At 38.4% G+C, this 16,945-nt stretch overlaps 2 long non-coding RNA genes across 3 annotated transcripts; one reads left to right on the forward strand and one right to left on the reverse strand.

Annotated features, from left to right (window-relative positions):
- The first annotated feature begins 7,861 nt into the window (after positions 1 to 7,861).
- Positions 7,862 to 10,083, forward strand: LOC104111887 (uncharacterized). Of its 2 annotated transcripts, XR_001972410.3 has the most exons (4): positions 7,862 to 7,908; positions 8,424 to 8,492; positions 8,587 to 8,950; positions 9,306 to 10,083. It is a non-coding gene; the product is annotated as an uncharacterized lncRNA (long non-coding RNA). The 2 variants fall into 2 exon arrangements; XR_011407752.1 differs by lacking the exon at positions 7,862 to 7,908 and having other exon boundaries at positions 8,258 to 8,492.
- On the reverse strand, positions 8,092 to 8,593 carry LOC117280473 (uncharacterized). Its single transcript, XR_004511010.2, has 2 exons — positions 8,431 to 8,593; positions 8,092 to 8,262 (listed from the first exon to the last, which is right to left on the reverse strand). It is a non-coding gene; the product is annotated as an uncharacterized lncRNA (long non-coding RNA).
- Positions 10,084 to 16,945: the final 6,862 nt, after the last annotated feature.

Here is a 16,945-nt window from a genome sequence, read left to right on the forward strand (position 1 = left end):
AATATCGGGTTGCTTCGGGAAGAAGTCGAACAAATCAAGGCCGAATGTGATCGGTGGAAGGAGACTATCGATCGCCTGGCTGTAGAAAAAGAAAAAATCTTGGCTAAATTATCGTCGGCCCATGTTCAGCTTCGAAGCGTCAAGCAAAAAGGTTCGGCTCAGGCCAAGAGGATCGAGGAGCTTGAAACAAGGCTTGCTGAGGCCAAGGCGGAGATTGAGACATCGAAAGTCATGGCGGATAAGTCAATTGCTGTGTATCGAGCTGATGTCGAGGCTGCTCAAATAGAGGAAAGAGAGGCAGCGGATATTGCCGACACTCAAGCACATTGGGTTGCCGAACTTGCTAAGTGTCGATCTCGGAGGGAGACCCTCGAGGAGATACACGCTCGAGGTTTCGACCTTGCTGAGGAGATAAAAAGGGCCAAAGAACTCGAAGCTGATGTTGAAGCCTTGGCTTCTGATGGCGACGATGATGATGATTATGATGGTGGTAGCGAGAATGGGTCCGATAACGAGGGGGAGCCCGGTGGAGAAGAGAACGCTCGCGATGAAAACCCAGAAGCTTAGCCCTTAGCTTTTATGTTGCATTTATTCATGTAAACAATCTTTGTATATTTATACTAATATCTTTTTGTTTTACTGACTCACTTCTGCTGTCTTGCCTTGTGAAGATTTTATTCATGCCTTGCGAATGTTTTCATAAGGATTTAGGTAATTTCATCGAATTCGGCCTTCGTAGCCCTTATGGCCGAGTGAGTATTTGCTCGAACTCGAAACAAAAGTAGCCCACAGGCTTATTCGTTGAGTGAATAATTCGAACTCGAACTTAAAGTTTCGTAACCCGTAGGCTTTTTATGATCGAGTGAGTGATTGCTCGAACTCGATGTAAGATAGCCCTTAGGTTTTAATAATTGAGTGAGTGATTGCTTCGAACTCAAACTCAGAGTATCGTAGCCCGTAGGCCTTTTATGATCGAGTGAGTGATTGCTCGAACTCGAAGTAAGATAGCCCTTAGGCTTTAATAATTGAGTGAGTGATTGTTTCGAACTCGAACTCAGAGTATCGTAGCCCGTAGGCCTTTTATGATCGAGTGAGTGATTGCTCGAACTCGAAGTAAGATAACCCTTAGGCTTTAATAGTTGAGGGAGTGATTTTTTCAAACTCAAACTCAAAATATATTAGTCTGTAGGCCTTTATGATCGAGTAAGTGATTTCTCAAACTCTAAGTAAGATAGCCCTTAGGCTTTAATAATTGAGTGAGTTATTGTTTCAAACTCGAACTCAGAGTATCGTAGCATGTAGGCCTTTTATGATCGAGTGAGTGATTGCTCAAACTCGAAGTAAGATAGCCCTTAGGCTTTAATAGTTGAGTGAGTGATTGTTTCAAACTCGAACTCAAAATATCTTAGCCCGTAGGCCTTTATGATCGAGTGAGTGATTGCTCAAACTCGAAGTAAGATAGCCCTTAGGCTTTAATAATTGTGTGAGTGATTGTTTCGAACTCAGAATATCTTAGCCTATAGGCCTTTATAATTGAGTGAGTGATTACTCGAACTCGAAGTAAGATAGCCCTTAGGCTTTAATAATTGAGTGAGTGATTGTTTCGAACTCGAACTCAAAATATCTTAGCCCGTAGGCCTTTATGATCGAGTGACTGATTGCTCGAACTCAAAGTAAGATAGCCCTTAGGCTTTAATAATTGAGTGAGTGATTGTTTCGAACTCGAACTCAAAATAACTTAGCCGGTAGTCCTTTATGATCGAGTGAGTGATTGCTCGAACTCGAAGTAAGATAGCCCTTAGGCTTTAATAATTGAGTGAGTGATTGTTTCGAACTCGAACTCAGAGTAGCGTAGCCCATATGCCTTTTATGATCAAGTGAGTGATTGCTCGAACTCGAAGTAAGATAGCCCTTAGGCTTTAATAATTGAGTGAGTGATTGTTTCGAACTCGAACTCAGAGTATCGTAGCACGTAGGCCTTTTATGATCGAGTGAGTGGTTGCTCGAACTCAAAGTAAGATAGCCCTTAGACTTTAATAGTTGAGTGAGTGATTGTTTCGAACTCGAACTCAAAATATCGTAGCTTGTAGGCCTTTTATGATCGCTTGTATCAAAAATCCCTTTGATGGTGGTTGGCCTTTAAGCCTGTTTGAATCATGAAGCAGGAAAATCTTTTCAAAGTGTGAGATATCTGAAAAAGAAATTTTCCTTTATAAGTCATTACACATGTGTTTGTATCTTGTGCCAGAGTTCGAGCAAAACTATGTGGGCATGGTTCGTTTTGACCATTTGGCCCTTACACTTTTCTCTATCGAGACCCTGTTCGACATGAATTTGATATGGAGCAATTTTCTTGTGCCGAACTTGATTTATTCGATTTGTATCCCCCCAGTATTCGAGGTTGATTACGAAGGAGCCTCGGATACTATTGATTTGTCCCTGGGTAGTACATAGTTGTTGTCTCGTTAAAAAACTTGTCGAAAAAACCCATTTGGGATAAAAGCCGAACTTAAGGGAAAAAGAGTACAACGCGTGCTTTGAAACCAGAGGTCTTGATGTTTTTCGTCGAATTCCTGCAATGAGTTAGTGTCGAATATACGTATATAGACGATAGAGAAGAGAAAATCATACCTTAACAGTAATATCATTTGAGAAGCGATATGTTCCAATTGTTTGGTAATGGTTTTCCGTCCATTGCTCCAAGTTTATAAGACCCTTTCCCGACTATATCGAGGACTTGATAGGGTCCTTCCCAATTTGGGTCGAGCTTCCCTTCATTAGGATCTCGAATGTTGACGGTGACCTTCCTTAGGACCAAGTCCCCGGTCTTGAAATGGCGGAGGTTAGTTCTTCTGTTGTAGTACCTTTCGATTCGTTGTTTTTGTTCATCCATTCAAACCAGTGTCGCTTCTCGTTTTTCATCTAATAATTCGAGGCTAGTATTCATTGCCTCGTAATTCGATTCTTCCGATGTATGTCAGAACCTTGCGCTTGGTTCCCCGACTTGGACTGGAATTAAAGCTTCGGAGCCATACACCAAGGAAAATGGGGTCACTCCTGTACTGGATCTAGATGTTGTCCGATATGCCCAAAGGACTTCGGGCAAAATTTCTCTCCACTTTCCTTTAGCTTCGTTCAATCATTTCTTTATGTTTTGGATGATAATCTTGTTCGTTGATTCGGCCTGTCCGTTCCCGCTAGGATGATATGGTGTAGACAGTATTCTTTTTATTTTATGGTCTTCGAGGAATTTTGTCACTTTACCGCCGATAAACTGTCTACCATTGTCGCATGTTATTTCTGCTAGTATCCCAAATCGACACACAATGTGGTCCCAGATGAAATCTATAGCCTCTTTTTCTCTCACTTTTTCGAACGCTTGTGCTTCAACCCATTTAGAGAAATAGTCAGTCATAAACAAAATGAATTTAGTTTTACCTGGGGCCGATGGTAGAGGGCCGACGATATCCATTCCCCATTTCATGAATGGCCATAGAGAAATGACCGAGTGAAGCTGCTCTCCGGGTTGATGGATCATCGGTGCAAACCTTTGACATTTATCACATTTTCGAACGAACTCCTTAGTGTCCTTCTCCATGCTATCCCAGTAGTACCCTGCTCTGATGATTTTGTGGATTAATGGTTCGGCGCCGGAGTGGTTTCCATAAGTGCCTTCATGGACCTCTCGTAAAACATAATTGGTATCTCCTAGTCCCAAACATACCGCTAGTGATCCGTCGAACGTCCTTCTGTATAAAGTTCTATCTTCAACAAGCGTGAATTGAGTAGCCTTGGTTCGTAGAACCCTCGATTCTTTAGGGTTCGATGAGAGTTTTCCGTTCTTTAAGTATTCAATATACTTATTCCTCCAATCCCAGGTTAAGCTCATGAAATTTATTTCGGCATGTCCCTCCTTGATTACAGATCTCGAGAGTTGAACGACAGTCCCCGAGTTGATTTTAGCTTCCTCGACCGACTACCCCAAATTTTCGAGTGTGTCGGCCTCACAGTTTTGTTCTCGAGGCACATGTTGTAGGGTCCATTCTTTGAAACGGTGTAGAGTTACCTGTAATTTGTCCAAATACCTTTGCATCCTATCTTCTCGAACCTCGAAAGTTTTGTTTACTTGGTTCACCACTAGTAAAGAGTCATATTTGGCTTCAATGACTTCTGCTCCCAAGCTTTTAGCTAGCTCGAGACCTACAATCATGGCCTCATACTCGGACTCATTGTTGGTTAATCTAGTGGTTTTGATGGATTACCCAATAATGCCACCTGTGGGAGGTTTCAGTATGATGCCAAGCTCGGACCCCTTCACATTTGAAGCACCATCTGTGTAGAGGGTCCAAACCCCGGACGACATACCCGATTTTAACAAAAGTTCCTTTTTAACTTCAGGTACGAGGGTTGGCATGAAATCGGCCACGAAGTTCGCTAAAATATGGGACTTGATGGTCGTACGGGGTTGATATTCGATATCGTACCCTCTGAGTTCGACGGCCCATTTGGCCAATCGACCCGATAATTCGGGCTTGTGCAAAATATTACGAAGTGGGTAAGTGGTTAAAATGTGAGGTGACATTGAAAGTATGATCTTAACTTTCTAGAGGTGCTTATTAGTGCAAGTGCTAATTTCTCTAAGTGAGGGTATCTAGTCTCTGCTTCTCCTAAGGTCCGACTTACATAATAAATAGGAAACTGTGTACCTTGCTCTTCTCGAATTAGGATTCCACTTAGCGCGATTTCTGATACCACCAAGTATAAGTAAAGCTTTTCATCTGTCCTCGGAGTGTGAAGTAGTGGTGGGCTCGATAGGTACCACTTCAATTGTTCTAGTGCCTGTTGGCATTCCGGGGTCCAGGCGAAATCGTTCTTCCTTTTGAGTAGAGAGAAGAATTTGTGGCTTCGATATGATGACCTCAAAATGAATCGCCCTAAAGTATTTATCCGCCCGGTCAGCCTTTGCACTGCTTTCACGTTATCCACGACGGTGATGTCTCCGATGGCCTTAATTTTGTCGGGGTTGATCTCGATTCCCCAATTCGATACCATGAAATCAAGGAACTTGCCTGATCCAACCCCAAAAGTACATTTCTCGGGGTTGAGCTTCATGTTGTATTTCCTTAAGATCTTGAATGTTTCCTGCAAATGAGTCAAATGGTCCTCTGCGCGCAGGGACTTAACTTGTATGTCATCAATGTAAACTTCCATCGACTTACCTATTTGTTCTTCGAATATTTTATTCACTAGGCGTTGGTAAGTAGCTCCTGCGTTTTTTAGCACGAATGGAATTACATTATAGCAATAGGTTCCGTACTTGGTGATAAATGAAGTCTTTTCCTGGTCCTCCAGGTTCATTCAAATTTGATTGTACCCGGAGTAGGCGTCGAGAAAAGTAAGGATCTCGTGGCCAGCTGTGGCATTTATCATGCGATCGATGCTAGGCAGTGGAAAAGAATATTTGGGGCATGCTTTGTACCTATGTTTTTCTCTGCAACTGAGCTATCACTAGTTTTTGTGCTTATAACATCTCGAAGATCACTCGTAAGCTGACTCTGATCTCATCCACGTTATGGGCGTCTCGAGCTACAGATCGAGTACCGCCCTGAATGCTTTTTTCCGGTTCGAAACATTGGCTCGCCTCAAGATCCTCTTGTGAATTGACATCTAGCGGTACTTCGACTTGAATTTCAGGTACTTCGACTCGAGCTTCAGTGACATCGTTAAGTGGCCTTCCGGCCCTGGGTATCAAGTTGTTGGTTTTATCATGAAGGCCGGCTTCATGGTCGATATGTAAAGTCATGAATCGAGGGTTTGCCATTGCTGATTCGGAGTTGTAAACTGGTGCGTATTGCGGATTTGTATCAAACAATCACTGTTATCCTTAGCCCCCATGGTGGGCGCCAAACTGTTTACCCGAAAAGTCGAAGATAGTTGAATTTATAAGTAGTTCTAAGGATATGTGATATAACTTGACATAAATCGTACGTAGAAGTGGAAATGTTTAGATTCTTGGCTATAAAAACGGGATATGAATTATTGAACAAGAATAGTGAGTATGCTGAGTAAAACAAGCTCAAGAGATTTATTCTTCAATAAATAGAAGTAATCTTTTCTTACAATGTGTGAACCTACTCTGTGCTTACAAGGATCCCCCCTTTTATAGTAGAGGGATTTTACTTTATTTATAATAAAAAATATACAGTGGAGAACCCATGATGAATTGTCTCTTCCTCGATTTCCGCCAAGATTCTCTCCCCTAGTGAGGTTGTAACGGCTCTTGTCTGCGAACTCGATACTGGCTCGAGCTTGGTATTGGGTCGAGCCCTCGGCCTTGGTACGAATTTGACATTCGGGGTGAGTGACAATCGGTTTGTGCGTCTCCGACTACCTTCACGCTGCCTTGCGGTTCGATTTGGTCATGGGCTCGATAATGATACCGAGCCGACACTACAAGAAAATAGTTACTTTATGGGGGATTTTTGGTCAAATTGTGACGGTTTTTGACTCCCACAAAAAGAATTGTGGCGGTTTCTAGAAGTGCCGCAGTTACCTTTGCCACGAGCATTATTGCGGCGGATTTTTAAAACCTCCATGCCAACTACCACAAAATAAATTTTTAATTTGTGGGGGATTTGAAAGATATATAATGCTAGTTTAAAACCCCCGCAATATGATTTCGATGTGCCAAAGAAAAAATATTGCGAGGGTTTATAAACTCCCTCAATATGATCATAATGGTTCAAAAAAGATATTGTGGGGGTTTAAAACCCCCTAAAATATGATTTAAATATTTTTTTAAGAAAAAGTTATGAAGGGGTTTTGAGAGATAATTAGTGCTAGTTTAAAACCCCCGCAATATGATTTCGATGTGTCAAAAAAAAAATACTACAAGGGTTTATAAACCCCCTCAATATGATCATAATGATTCAAAAAATATATTGTGGGGGGTTTATAAACCCCCAAAATATGATTAAAATATTTTTTAAAAAAACATTTATGTGGGGGTTTATAACCGCTACAATATAATATTAGTGTTTTAAAAAAATAGTGGCAGTTTATTTCTGCCACAATATTTTGTTGTTGAAAACTCTTTTTCTATTTGAATATTTTTATTTGTAGGATTAAAGAAATAATTTTATCAAATAACTTACAACATAAATCAAATTTCATAAAATTTAATCATAGTGACAAATATTACAAATTCAAACGCCACGAATTGAATATACAATGGGGGTCTTTTACGACTCCCACACTTAAACCGCCACAAGAACTATTTTGTGGGGTTTGGCTCAAACGCCACAAAACAAACGTATAGTGGGAATTTTTTATGACCCCCATAAATAAACCGCCACAATTTACCAAATTTTTTGTAGTGCGACTCCTCGATCTGTCTTGGAGCTCGAAGCTTGTTTGTACTATCTTCGGAACTCATCTCGAAGTCTCACTTCGGTCGCTTACCATTCGAACTCGATCAAACGTATGAGGGCCGAAATCCATTTCGACAGTATACAAGTTCATAATTGGACCTTAAACCCCTTTAATATGATGGGACTTGCCGGTGTATTGGGCGCTGCCGGGAGGAGGGGGTGTGGGTTCTTTTCCAGGTGTGATGCAGTAGGACAGGGGCGAAATTAGAGTGCCAGGAGCGTGTACGGCCGAACCAGTAGCTTTGGTTCAAATCGTGTATTTGTCTTAAAAAATCTATTGAATATGTACAAATTATTAATTTAGAACCCATTAACTTAAAACAATTAGAATTTCGAACCCATAAGCTTGAAATCCTGGCTCCGCCTCCGGCAGGGGGTTGTTTTTGTTTTTTGTAATTTTTTGAGTATAAGCTGGATATGATTTTTTCACAGGTCATTATTGTAAATTAAAGTACATCTTGTGTGGTGCTTATAATCAGTAAGTTTCATTAGGCTATTCAACATTGCTTATTGAAGTAAAAATCTTAATTTCCTTGTGTTTGTTTATGTAAAATCAGGAATTTTTGAATTTTTTTTTTTTTTTGGTAAAAAAGAAACTAATATTATTAGTGCTAAAGTTTACTGCAGTGCACAGTTTGATTTGTCTAGGATACATAGTACATAGTCAATCATTTTCATAAGGTGATAAAGCAAGAAAAAGGGTACATCATAGAACATTTAAGCTTTCAAAAACTTCCAAATTACTTCCATGCATTGCTAATCATCCGCTACCTTGTTAGCTTCCCTTAGTATATGCTTTAAATCCGAACTTCCAGCCTCAAGCATTAACCACCTGCAATCCATTTGAATTCTTGGTTTTGGGATTAGTTATATTTTCCTTGAATCAAATACCAGGAAAGCATAAGAGGAAAAAGCAAAATCTTATTCTGTTTCTTTGTGATTTGATATGATTTGGATAATTTAAAACTGCTAAGAGAAGCATTATGGATGCAGTACATACCTCAGAAAACAAAGCTGTAGTTTCTGCACAGAAGAATCTCTCTTCCTCAGTTTCTGTTCAAGGTGACATAAATTGTATTACAAAGAAGTTGTGTATGACTTGTTTCTTTTTTCTTCTGATTCTGATGGATTATTTTCTTGAAAATACTCGTTGTAGACCTCACGTTGTTTGAGATGGAAAATGACAAACATGATGATTCTTCTCCTATAGGAATTATTGAAGCGTGCATCAGAAACCAGGAGAATGGCTCCGATTCTCCTAAAGCTAAACCCTCAGGTTCTCACTTCTGCTTGTCAAATCCACGGATACCCTCTCGATGGCACAAGTTCTTCAAAATGTGGAAGAGAATCTCCATCAAGAGACTACCTACCTTTCCACCTTTAGCCGTTCCGAGGATATCGAGAAGGAAAAGCAGAAAGTGTGAGGGAGAATGTAGCAACAGGTTTCTATCACTTCAAATCCTCCTGGAAGAACTTCAGCCTATCTGACCTGAAAAATGCTACCAATAATTTTAGCGAAGGTTTGTAATCTGGTTTAACATCTCTCTGTTTTTTGCATTCAGGCTAATACATTTCTATATGATTATATTTAATACTCTTTCTTGGTACACCGGAGGAGCAGGAAACAAGCTTCCTATGTGAGATTGGTACTATAGCACATGTAGACCATCCTAATACCGAAAGGATGGTTGGTTATGGAGTGGAAGGAGGGACATACCTTGTTCTTGACTTATCTTCTCAAGGGAGCTTAGGATCATTTCTTCGTGGTCTGTCTCAAAATTTCTCATTACAAGACTAAATTTCTCTTCTTGTAATGGATGAACTTCCCTTTTCTGCTTTAACACAAGGTACTTGCCTGTTTTTTTGTCTTTTCAGGCTCAAGGGATAAACTAGATTGGGCTGCCAGGTACAAAATAATTTTTGGTATAGCAAATGGCATACTTTACCTTCACGAGAATTGCCAAAGGCGGATTATACACAGAGATATTAAAGCTAATATTAATCTACTTACGGAGGATTTTGTGCCTCAGGTACTATACTTGCATTTAAGATTGACAATTAAGGGAATAAAAGATTATATCCAACATATATGCTGAGATCATCTGTGTTACATAAGTAGGTTTTTCCATAGTTGCTCTGCATATATATGTTTTTTTCATATTAGCCTGAATGCTGTGAAGAGAAATGTTAAAACAGATCACGTACCTTCGCTAAATTACTGGTAGCATTCTTTAAGTCAGATAGGTGAAGTTCTTCCTCGATTATTTGAGTGGATAGAAACCTATTGGTAAATTTTCCCTCAAACTTCTGCTTTCCCTTTTTGATATCCTGGGAACGGCTAAAAGTGGGAAGGAAGCTAGTCTCTTGACGGAACCGCTTCCACATTTTGAGGAACTTATGCCAGAGATAGGGAATAGTGAATTCGACAAGCAGATTTCAGAGGGTTAGGTTTAGGTGAATTAGAGTCATTACTCAGCTTCTTATGCATGCTGCAATAACTCCTCTTGGAAGAATATATTCTCTGCTTGTATATGGTCAAAAACACCTAACTTTAAGACTGACAATTAAGTGCTACACAGTAAATTTCTTAACTTTGTCGGTTAGGAGACCTTGGCTCACAAATGGTTGAATGTGATTGTTGGTTTGTGGTAGATTTTGTTAATGATTATTGGTGGTGGGCTTTGATGATTACTTCTTCTGAGAAAGCTAGTATCAAGATGGGGAAAGGGATATAGAGAAGTGCAAAGATGGCAATAAGTGAAATTTAGTGACAAGCCTGTTTATTGTCACAATAAGTAGTGTAGCAGTGAGGAACAGAATATAAAGAGGAGCAAAGAGAGAATGAGGTAGAAAACGGATGAGCACATTTTTATATCCTATGTAGTACTGTTTTCTCATGGAGACTTGCAGGAGATGCGACTGAGAGAGGTAGTGTACCAGTGGGAAAAGGGAAATAGAGAAGAACAAAGTAGTAAGATTAAGAATTAAATGAGCACACATATCATGTGAGATACATCGTGTATAACGTTCAAACCACATGTTTCAACAGCATCCTTTTTCTGAAAAGATAAGCTTTCATAAAAGAGATTCCTTTAATGGAGACTAGCAGGAGGTGCGACAGAGAGAGGTATTGAAATGAGAATATTGAAGAGCAAAGATAGCAAGAGTTAAAACATGGATGGATACAAATTGGATAGCTTTGTGCGATACATCCTATGTTCTACTTGAAGCATGTTTTCTGATGGAGACTAGCAGGAGAGGCAACAGAAAGAGGTAGTGTATCAGTGGGAAATGGGAAATAGGGAAGAACAAAGATAGAACACCAACAACAGACAATCCAGTATAATCGTCTGAGGAGGGTAGTTTGTACGCAGACCTTACCCTACCCCAAGGTAGAGAGGCTGTTTTCGATAGACCCTCGGCTCTCTCCCTCCAATAACTCCTCACCTTGCTCTTGGAATGACTTGAACTCACAATCTCTTGGTTGGGAGCGAAGAGTGCTCGCCAAACTAGATCAACCACTCTTTTGAACAAAGATAGAAAAAGTTAAAAATGGATGGGTACACGTTATGTGAGGTACATCGTGTGTAACGTTCAAAACACGCGTTTCAAAACTTTCTTGAAGAAAGGACAAGCTTTCGTAAAGAATGTGTGACTTTTTATTAGTTATTGAAAAAGTTTCAAGGTTTCTCACCTACTGTAGATCTCTGAAAGGGAAAGGCTTCAGCAAAGGTGCGTTTTCAGTCAAAGGTTTTGACCAAGGAAGTACAACATGCTAAACCATGGACTTGAAACAAGTCTAGACGTCAAGAGCTCCTCATAAGGTGATGTGCTTCTCTTGGATTGTCCCAAAGGAGGTTTGCCTCACTACTGATAACCTTCAGTAAAGAGGGTTACCCTTATGCCGCAGATGCCATATATATGGCTGCCAAACGGGAACCATTAATAATCTTTTTTGCACTGTTTTATTACTGACCAACTATGGCAGTTACTTTTCAACTTTTCAGGAATCAAATGCCCCATGTCTGGGAATACATGAAATTTTTTGAGTTGTTGGTATAGGCAAGAGTTGAAAAAAACTCAAGATGTTTTGAATACAAGCAAAAGTCAGTCAAGAGAATTTAAGATTGTATCTTGTTTTGTCACTTCTCACGTGGAATATGCAAATGAGCTAGAAACATTATTTGAATTTATAGAGTCCCTTTAAGTAAGTTTAGAAGAAGGTTTACTTTTGGATTTTTTCTTACATGTATAACGTTCGTGTGATACCTCACGTGTATAACGTTCAAACGATACCTTACGTATAACATTCAAGTGATACCTCACGTGTATAATGTGATATCTCACATGTATGATCAATCTTTTATGACACTAATTATTACCGGTTAAGGAAGAAACAAATTTATGTGATATCTCACATGTATAATCTATCCTTTATGAATATAATTATCATCGGTTAAGGAGAAAAAAATAAATTCATATGATATCTCACATGTATAATGTTCAAAGTGTAGATAATATTCCACAACTACTTTTATGTCTTTTATGAATATAATTATTATTGTTTGAGAAAAGACAAACTCATGTGATTTCTCGCATGTATAACGTTCAAAACACATATTTCGAAAGCATTATTTTGAATAAATTTGAATAAAAGACACTTTCATAAAAGAGATTGCTTTGGTAGAGATTAGCAAGATAGATAGAGAGGTAGTGTATAAGTGGGAACAGGAAAATGGATAAAAACAAAGATATCAAGAGTTAAAAATGGATTAACATTCAAAACACATGAGACGCAACAAAGAGAGGTAGTGCATTCATGGGAAAGGGAAACAAAAAAGTACAAAGATAGCAAGAACTAAAAATATATGAGCGCAAATTTATGTGAGACACATTGTATGTAACATTCAAATCACGTGCTTCGAAAGCATCCTTTTGAACGAAAAATAGTTTTCATAAAAGAGATTCTTATAATAGAGATTAGCATGAGAGGTGGCCAAGAGAGGTAGTATATTAGCGGAAAAGGGAAATAAAGAAGAACAAAGATAGCAAGAATCAGGGGCGCACGCAGAAAATTTTCATAAGCGGTGTCGATATTTTGAAGAATTGAGCAAATGAACAAATAATTGAAACAATATCGTATTTTTAAATACATAATTCAAATTATATTAATAAAACATAATTCAAAATATATTACTGCAACGCACCTCAACAAATTCTCCTTTTATAGAATGTATACATAACAATCTATGATACACTTATCTTAGACATTTTTTGTGAAGAGTTAGTTTGTCAAATCGATCACTATATTCTTCTACAGTTCCCGCGTGTTCGGGGAGCTGCCCTATTTTGATAAAAACATTAAAAGTACACCTATTTACAAGGAATTCAGACTAACTATGCTAGAAGTCACTTGTAAGTCGCTTAAATTCAATTTTTAAAAAAATTGAGATTCTTTGTTGCTGTCACGATCTAATTCCCACCATAAGTCGTGCTTGCGCACAACATTGCCGTTAGGCAAGCCAACTGTGAACCACCAACACAATAATTCGTTCATAAAACTTTTTAAATCAAGAATTACATTAATAAAGTGGAATTAACTTTAGAAGCCATGTTAAAATACTTTCATTCTTACTAACTCACAAAGTATAAACAAACATAAAGCAAAATAATGATAATATTAGGTACAATCATGAACATCTACCAGAAATTCTCAAAACTCGGTGTCACAAGTGCATGGACATCTAGTAGAATATAAAAAATCACTATAACTACCGTCTGGAATGAAAATAGGCAAATAAAATAAACATAGGGGAAGGAGACTCCGGGTGCTGCGGGTCGAGGCACGGAAAGTAGCTCACCACTAAGTTTACAGCAGATGCGACTATGCGCTCGAGTGACCACTCGATGTACATGTCTCAGTACTTGCACATTTAGTACAGAAATACAGTATGAGTACGAAAATCAATGCATATCTAGTAAGTATCTAGTCTAACATCGAAGAAGTAGTGAAGAGGGATCGACATCGACACTTACTAGTGGTCTAATAACAAAATACATAAAAGTAGATAGGTATGAAATACAACAAGTAGAAACAAAATAGGTAAATGTAAATAACATGATTTTCAACATAAGAATAGTATGAAATCATCAAATACCATATGCTATCTCGAATGAATAAGGATAATCAAGACAATGTCAAATCTAGAGTGAGGAAAAGCTCATGTGTACTCTGACCCCTATCGAATTTTACGCATGCATTCTGTCGAGGTCGTACGACCCAATCCATAGTAATAGTGTACACTGCTGAGGTCGTATGACTCAATTCATAGATGCATCTCATAATACTGCCGAGTTCGTATGACCCAATTCGTAATTCTATTTCATAGCACTGCCAAGGCGTACGACCCGATCTTATAGGAATAGAAAAACTTTCTCACCAGCGAACATATGTACGGGACAAGGAGACATAGAACTACCGGTCACATAAACATTACATGAGGATATGAATGCAAGGGAAAACATAATCGTTATTGATAATAAAATATCTCGCCAAAGCTCAAGGTGAAGAGGCTCGGTCAACACGTAAATTTTAGTCTAAATCTCAGTTAAATTTCAAGTAATCAACAAGCTATTTGAGAAATTAATTTTATGTGTTATATGAGGTCTTTTGGGGATACATTATATACCAAATTAAAGGTCTTGGAATTATGTTTCCAACGCTCTTGATAATTCGTTCATACGACTTCAAAATAAAGAGATATGAGCGTCGGAAAAAGGGCACAAGCAGAGCTTCCACATCTCTCCAAGAAGTTCCTTAGGATTTTGAAGCAAGTCCATCATCCGGAACTCAAAATCAAGAAGCGAACACATCAACGTGATCCTTACGACATAGGTAAGACTTTGTCGTCCTCCTTTCACCTTATAACTTGATTTTTGGAAATATATTCATGGCTAAGAAAGCTTGTCACGTTTGTATTTTATCTATAAAAGCATAAGGAAGGGTGTGGATCAAAGGGAACAAGGTTTGGAAGCAAAAATGCAAGAGGTATGTAGGGTTTTCGTTTCGTTTTCAGCATGATTTGGTTTAGTTATGTTCTAGACATTCTTCTTGATATTTTAAGAGTTTTTCAAAAGCAATTTTAGTATGAATTGTATCCTTGTATAGTATTCAATTCCATGTGTGAAATATGGAAGAAACTAGTTTAGGTTGGAACTTCAAAATACAACAAAAATAAAAAGGGTAAATCGCCCATTTGGCCTATGTCATACGAGCTTTTGTTTGTTCTGTTCCTTTGATGTTTTTATGTATACATAACTCCCATATGATCCTAATAGATTCATTTAATATTATATAAGCTTAATTATAATGTGTTGATGCTTAGATTATTTTTAAATCATATTTAGACTTTTATGTCACAAGTTAGCCACTATGAGCCGACATTACGTTCATAATTTCATTTTGTCGATCGTCTGAGACTATGGTAGATAACTGGATCTCATTTAGTTTGACGTTATCATCTCGGACGGGTATCGATTCCATGTATATTATGGTGCTTGCTATTTTTTTGAGGATCATTCAGTTTTAGGAAAAACTCTACCGAAATATTTGGAAATTCGAAGAGTTGGACAAAGTTTGAGTTCCTTGGTTCTAAATTAATTCTTTAGGGATACTAATGAGTTAATTAGACTTATTATCTCATGTACATACTCAGTTTCTCTCTAAAATAGGGATAGGCTCCTCCGTCCAACTTATGGATGACGAGTCTCAGATTACGTTTATGGTCCGTTGATGGTTCCCTTTATGATCTCTTGAGTCCATATGATGTTGTCACACATGTTATGCCTCATAGATACTTACATTAATTATGCTAGGGGATATAGCCCATGACACCAGAGAGGCCTATTGATTATATATTGGGGGAGATAGCCCATAACACCAGTCGAGCCTATAAATTATATATTTACCTGCTGGGGGATATAACCCATAACGACAATCAGGCATGTTATATACGCGTATATAGCTATAGTTTGTATTGCATGACTATACATGAGGCTAGTTCAGATGTACATTTGCCTGATTAGGGGGATATAACCCATAATGCCAGATAGCTACCGGTTCTGATAGTAGTTTAGTTTCAACACAGTTTTAGCTTAAAACTTCGGTTCAGTCCAGATCAGTTTCTAGTTCAGACTCTTGTTTAGCTTTCAGCTTATATTCAAATTTCCAGCTTACAATTATACTTTAGTATGCTTTACATGCTTTCCACCCTACATACTTTGTACATATCGTACTCATATCCCTTCCGGGGCGTTGCATTTCATGTCATGCAGGTACATATAGACCATCGCTTGAGCTACATCAGTAGACCACCCACTAGCTATTGGAGTCACTCCGCTTACTCCCGGAGTTACTTATTTTTTGGTATGTATACAGTCGGCTAGTTTGGGAATGGTGGGACCATGTCCCATCCAGTACTTGTTCAGTTCAGCACTCCTAGATATACACTTGTGCAGTTAGTATATTTTCATATGTCAGCTTGTGTTAGCCCTGTCGGCTTTCCAGATTATACAGTTCTTATCAGCTATGCTTATGCTTGTTCAGTTTATCAGTTTATATTCATGATTAGTAGATTATCAGCAGGTTTAGTGATGATCGACACTTGGTGTCGGTTATCCATCATGACCCTAGGGTGGGTTGTGACACACATGCCTAGATTTCGAAAATTGTGAAAGATGAATGTTACCCATGGCATTACGAACTCAAATATAAAACTTATACCCAATTTCATAATCAATTTCGTAGTTAAATATCATTTTTACTAAATTCTATGTTTTTCAATAAAATCCCAAAATTCTGTTAATTTTCATGTTACAATCCACACATAATCCATGTATTTAACTCATAATTAATAGAAAATCACTTAACCCTATGATACATGATGAAAATGCCCCTTCAAAAAGCTCCCAAATCATCCAAGCCAAGAGAAAATAGGTTGAAATGAGCGTAAGTCTCATATTAAAAATCACATTTTGCACAGGCATCCTTCATCAAGATCACGGAAAAAGCCTCGCAATCGCAATCGCGAATACCAAGCTGCCTGTAACGCCACGACCGGTCATTTTGTCTATTTGATCCCCATTTCCCTTTTAAAGCTTCCCATAAGTGCATTTTTGATTTTATGAATTGCGGAAATGGTTAGTTTTATTTTGGGTAAGTTTTGGAATGATTTGGATCCCTTAGTTCTTGGTTTAGAAGCTTAAGTTAGAAATGTTGACCAAGGTTTGACTTTTGTAAAAACGACCCCGGAACGGTATTTTGATGGCTTCGATAGGTTCGTATTATGACTTTGGACTTGGGCGTATTCCCGAAATTGAATTCGGAGGTCCCTAGATTGATTTGACTTGTTTTGCCAAAAGTTGGCAATTTGAATGTTTAAAAACTTATTAGGTTTTACCGCATGTTGACTTTATGGCTATCAGGTTTGGATTTTAGTTTCGAGACTTGGAATAGG

Source organism: Nicotiana tomentosiformis, chromosome 5, assembly GCF_000390325.3.
Source record: "Nicotiana tomentosiformis chromosome 5, ASM39032v3, whole genome shotgun sequence".
NCBI classification, from domain to species: domain Eukaryota; kingdom Viridiplantae; phylum Streptophyta; class Magnoliopsida; order Solanales; family Solanaceae; genus Nicotiana; species Nicotiana tomentosiformis.